Here is a 6,516-nt window from a genome sequence, read left to right on the forward strand (position 1 = left end):
GAAAAGTCTAAAAAATAATATTCTGAAATTTAAACGATACTTGATTTTAATTTAAATAAGTTCGAGAATATGCCTTTTATAAGTTAAATAAAAGTGCTAAAATTCCATTACCATAAAAATACCATTAAAAAATATTTCGAGGTCTCGGACCTTCTCGATTTATGGAGTTCCTAGACATTTGCCTGTTTGATAATTTGGCCCTACTCAAAAGTATTTGAGATTATGCCCCTCACAGCAAAAAGATTTTCGATGCTTGAAGCTTTTAATGTGTAATAATCCTTAAAAGTGTGAGATTTTATTTATTATCAAATACCAAACCATTGTATATATCTATTAGAATTAAGATCTAATCATGTCAGCCATGTAAACTATGTAATATAACATTGATATTAACTTTAAATGTTTAGTTCATTGGTATATTCATCATTAATTTGTACAGTTTGTTTCTAACGATGTAGAAATTGTAATGAAGGAATACCAGTCTTGCTTATGGTTCGGATGAAGTGGTCTATCGCTCTGTGGAATCTCTGTGCTATTCGAAGGCGAATGTTCTGGTTCTTTTTTTGGGAGGAGGAGGGAGTGGGTCAAATCATAATCCTCAAGTGCTTAAATCTGGCTGTTGGAACATCCTAACCCAGTGAGAAAAAAAATCACTGTTCTGGTATTCAACTGTTTCAGAGATTCTCAAATAGGCAAACCACTCCGTTCAAATCATCCGCAGAACTAGTGCTTTTTGGAGAATTTTACAATTCCCGTAATGCTCGTACAGTGCAAATAGTACAGTGCGTTGGTGAGTTGGTAAATGATTACAAATGCTTTAAACAATTACCAAAGCTGTATCAGCCGAAAGTAGTAAATAGCTGTCATTATTTAAGATGAAGTTGAAGGATGTTTCTGCTGGCATATGCTGCACGACTCTATCATTATTTATTTTCGAAACTTCGGATTATAAAAGGACAATGGAGTTAAAGTTATGATGTACCCAGTGAAGTAATTAGAGTGGGGAAGACAGTGCAGGTGGTCTGGATGCCATTAGCAGGGGACGCAAAATTGTGGAATAAATTAGTTGCATTTAAGAAAAATAAATACTTTTCTTCGTCTCCTAATCCGAATAGTTAAAATGAAACATCTTAGAGGTAAAAATGAAGATTCATTTCTTTCAATTTAATAACTCGATATATTGAGTTATCTCGGAAATTCCCAAATTTAAATCATTATTTGAATTTTGTAAGTAAACATTACATCTGACATTGACAATCGAGTCATGAATGTTTGAAAATATTTTTATTAATAATCACTGGCCGACATATCGTCATAATATAAATTAACCATGCGAGTAGTATTTATTAAAATCAGATTCAACATTCCTATTAATCCAGAAAGAACAGGATTAGTGCTTTGAAATAGATAATAAATTCTTAAGAATTGCTATAAACTAAACTGAATTTTAAAAAAAGGAAGAAAAATTAATGTGACAAAAGATGGCGTGCGTGGAACGATGAACTATTTATCTGCTATTTTTCCACTTTCTGAAGCTAGGACGAATTTATTTTTACCTAAGTTGAAATCTCAGCAACCAGAAAGAAATATTGACCCCATCCCCCCAATTATATGAGTGTTGAGCTTAAAAATGAATTCTTCACTAGGGTTACAACTCTCTTATACTGGTTCATTTGGAATTTTGAAAGCAATAATCATCACAATATTTGACGTCGAAAAATTAACTGAACAACTTCTTTACAGATACATAATTTAATTGAACTCCAGGACAGATATAAATTCCATAAACATTCGAAATGGACGCTGTTTTGGTATTTGTCCTGGTCCTCATTTTATATAAGTACGTCTCTGGATGTATCACTGATTCAAAGAGCCTTACACCCCCGCATCGGAAATTGAAAAAATTGTATTATACAAATAAATTTGATTTTTGTTTATAAAAGAAAAGTGTTACATTTGAAGGAAAGATAAATGTTCTTTCTATTCTAAGAAAGTTTTTTATTTGAAGGAATGCATAATTGGAGGAGTTCATGTAAAAGATCGTGATGCGTACAACGTTGTGCATAATAAAAATAATCAAGGAATTGGAATCATATGAAAAGCTATAATCAAATTTTATCTTAAAATAATTGCAAACTAATGATCAATTATTTTACAGAAGTTTATTTTTTTAAACTTTATACTGACAATCCTATTCGATTAAAGAATCAGTGAGTCTTTCAAAAACTTTTCTGCATATTCTCTAACAAAGATGATAAGTTCATTTTTGCGTTACAATGAACACCGTGATTGGTCGGATTTTTGTTTTCATAGCCCCACACTTGGTGTTTTGTATTTCATAATATAAGAAAGAAAACTAAATATGTCTTTTGAATATATTTTTATCGATCGAAACTAAAACTGAAAATGGACTAAATTTATTGAGCCTAAAATTTGAATTACAAATCTAATAAAAAGGCCACATACCAAATTTCATTTATCTAATTCCTCCCGTTTTTAAGTTATCACGCCTTTATGAAAGTACGGAACAACAGAGACCCATTCTTCGACAAATTTAATTCAAAATTTGATAATGATCTCTACACGTAAGATGCTAAAATAGAGTATTAATTTTTTATTTATTCTATTCGTTATATTTTTAAGTTATAATATTTATATGTCTGCAAATGCACAGACCGACAGACGGTCAATCCCTTGACAGCTTTAGTTTAACCTTTTAAAGGGCCATTTTTATCTAGTCGTATTATGTTAAAATATTTTTAGGCTTGAAATTAGAATAAGGAAAGGGATTCATTTAATTTATTAGATAAATTTAATTTGATTAATTAATTAATGTGGTTAATTAATAATTAAGTAACAAATCAAGAGACATCATTTTGTGTAAGATAAAGAACTGAAGGATCTAAGTTTCTGTCTTTCTAAAAAGAATTGTCAGAACTTACGCCAACCTACATAATTTCATACAAAGATTGATAAATTTGGTGGGAAGCATACTTCCCAAGGCTCTAGAAAGGGTTAAAACGTGATTATGGATCTTCACATTAAATATTAAATCTGTATACCAAATTTTATCCGTCTAGCTCTGTATGTTTTGTAATTATTGTGGTCATCTGTACTCGAACAGACTTCCAGCCAACCTTCTTGTGAATGGATTTTGTTCAAAATTTGTTTGAATGTTTTTTGTACTCAGGGTGAATGGTCTAAAACACGGAGATTCGTCAAAATTTCGATTTTGAATTTTTTTGAGATATACAATATTTTATATATTTCGTAAATTAGAAAGAAATAGTTGCATTCAGCCATTTTTTTAAAAAGCTGAACAAGAGATTGCAGTCTCAAGATTGAAATTCAACCAAAAATGGCGCTCTACCTATTTTGGCGCGTTAGAAGCAAGAGTTGCAAATCAAGGCATTTCGCTTTGAGCTCTAATTTACATAAAATAAAGACACAAGAAAATCTTCTTTTCTTAAGGCCCGTAGCCTTCTTTCGTGCTCTTTAAATGGCACCCCAGGGAATTCCAACAGATGGTTCACTTAGAGCCATAGAGACGATGGATCATGGAATGTTCCGTTTGAAGAACTTTCATTGCTTTTGCGAATAGAAAAGCTTTATGTTCCTTCATCTAGACCGCACGGTTTTGTAATTTGTAAGAAAGCAGTAGAATACCGTGATGAGATGTTAGATGAGATGCAAAATGACGGCACATTTGTAAGTAATCACCGATGTTTTATTAGGTTATGAATACTAACGCAGAGTTTCAATTAGGAATTTGCTTCGGAACTGGATGTTATCTTGCGCTCGTCTTTTATAAAAATACGAGAAAAATGATGAAAAGGAAACTAGTTTTTGCTAAGTATATAGAAAATGTATGAAATGGTAGAAAATATTGGTGTAAATGTTACAAAAAATATTTAAATAAATGAAAGAGATTACTTTTTAAAAATTAAAATATTATAAAATATAAGTTGCTTTTAATAGTAACATATTTATATTGAACCAAAAAGAATTGTCTAAAACTGTAATTGAACCAATTTTATATGTTTAATATATCATTTTAGATAATTTCAATAAATTCCTTGAAGAAAATTGGCCAATCAGCATCATTGATTGCTTTGAAAGGATGAAATTGCAAGTCCTTTAGGCTCCTAATGTTCTCTTTTTGTCATATCATAATGTGGACAGTTTTGGTCCAATAGAATTTGAATTTTTTTTTTCTGTTTAAAATGTTAGTGTACCAAAAATATTTTGCTAAGTATTGACTAATAGGACAGGGAATGTACATAAAAATTTAGAATTCTTAATTTTTCAGAAATCTATTTATGGATCAAAATAACATAAAATATAATTTTTTACTTTATTTAAATCATTTTTTTTATTAGCTGGAAATATATGTTTCTCTTGAAAAGTTTAGAAATTAGCTATTGGATTATGATTGGAGCAGACACCATCCTGAACATTATGTATCATCAAAAAATTTAGTACCAGAAGTTTAGCTTATTTTTACATTTTAGAACTCTCTGAATATAAAATATTAATTTTGAGAATTATGCGTGTATTATGATAACGCAATAGCTGCTAATAAATCATATAACTAGAATTATGTGACATATGGTCTTTATAATAAATGTATTTATTTAGTTGAAATTTTGAATCAAATTCACAAAAGGGTAGAGAAATTTCTCTGAAATATTTTCTTGATTTCCTCCTCCTATGAAACTATTTAAAAAAAATATACAGATTTAAAAATATTTTTTTAAAATAGGAATTTTATCATTTACTTTGAATGAAAATATTATAGAGATTTTTTTTATTATGATATTTATTTATTTATCTTACCGTATCGATTGAATCAAGTGAAAACACAAAATACGTCTATTAGTATTCAAGTTATTGTAACTATTATTAAAAATAATTTTTTGAAATTTGTCAAAGGAGGGATTAATATCACAGTACAATAATCAAATAGATATTTATGAATAGGAAATTTTTTAAAATAATTTTAAAATGGTGGCAAAATAATTTTTCTCAGATAAGAATTTCTGAAATAATCACAGACAGGATCGGTTTTTAGACGACTGAAAAGTTTACTTTCAAATTGAGCCCATCATACTATTTATTCTTAGCACATTGCAACGATGTAACTAGAGTGGGGAGATAGGACACATGGTCTGGGCACTTTCTTAAAAGGTTGAAAACTAAAAAAATTAGGTAGTTATTTTCCCCCCTCTTTCGTTCAAAATCTTTAGAATCTTAAAAAATGAATTCCAACCAAATGTGAGAGAAATTGATATATAGAGTCTTTCATTTTTTACAATCTGCCATGACAGTCTTGGTTTCTGCTTAGACAATCTTCTAAAGCATATTTAAATACATTTTCGCATTGTTAATAGAAATCTCAAAATTCTGTGTGGAGAGATTATACTAAATAAAATAACAAAAAAGTCAAACTCCATTTATAAAAATTAATATTAAAATAATAATTAATTACTATTAAAATAATAATTAATATAAAAATTAATAACTAAAAATAAATATGTGAAACAAATTTCTTGCATTATTTTTTTTTCCAAATTTGTATTTTTCTTACTTTTTTTTATTCGTTGTTAATTTGTTAATGTGAAAGAAAGGAAGGGAAAAACAAACCCTCTGTGCTGTGTTAAGTTTACTGAAAATCAAGAGTTTGTTTAACGGGCTCCTCACTTCCTAAGGATGACCGTGATAACGGAGAAACATCAAAGTTACATAATAAATCTTTTAACTTTTATTACAAATAAAAGTTGAAGAAGAAATTTTTACATTTTTTTGAGATTCTTTTAATTGATGTATATAGAGAATCTGATTGTATAGCATACAAACAAACTCCTTTATAAACTTATTTTTATTTAAATTTAATTTCCATAAAATAAGCTGTACGTTTTTGTTCAAAAGTACAGGACATAAAGTTAGAGAAGTTTAAAAAAAAAGAATTTTTGTTTGTGATACTCTTTTGTTAAACTTTTTAAATCTACATTCAGCAGAATAAGGATAAGTTATGCTTGTAAAAGTGATAAAAAAAATCTACTAGTTATTATGAAAAAAAAAATATCCACCAAAGTTTCTTTAAAAGTAAAACGAATAGTAGATGTAAATTTGATTTCAGAATTATGACCTCATACAATACCAAGAATCTCATACGAAATTTAAAGTTCTTTTTAAAGAAAGGAATAAAATGCATGTGAAATACAGTGCAATAAAATATTTCTCTAGTTCAATTAGGACATTTATTTAAGAAAATGAACTTAGTGAATGCAATGACTTGGAAAGAATTCTTAATCAACTAATCAGTGATGTCCGCTCTTTTCGTGGACCCCTAGTTAGTTTCTAACTGTTAGAATAGACTTTCAGGTAGAAAAACGCTTTAAACGAAATTAAAAAACTATTATTTATCATTTTAAGATTATTTTATTTTTATCAGAAAATTATTAATAATAAACCATCTTAAAATTATTTTTTTGAGTAAATAAATGTATTGTTAAA

Source organism: Argiope bruennichi, chromosome 5 (genome assembly GCF_947563725.1).
Source record: "Argiope bruennichi chromosome 5, qqArgBrue1.1, whole genome shotgun sequence".
NCBI lineage: Eukaryota > Metazoa > Arthropoda > Arachnida > Araneae > Araneidae > Argiope > Argiope bruennichi.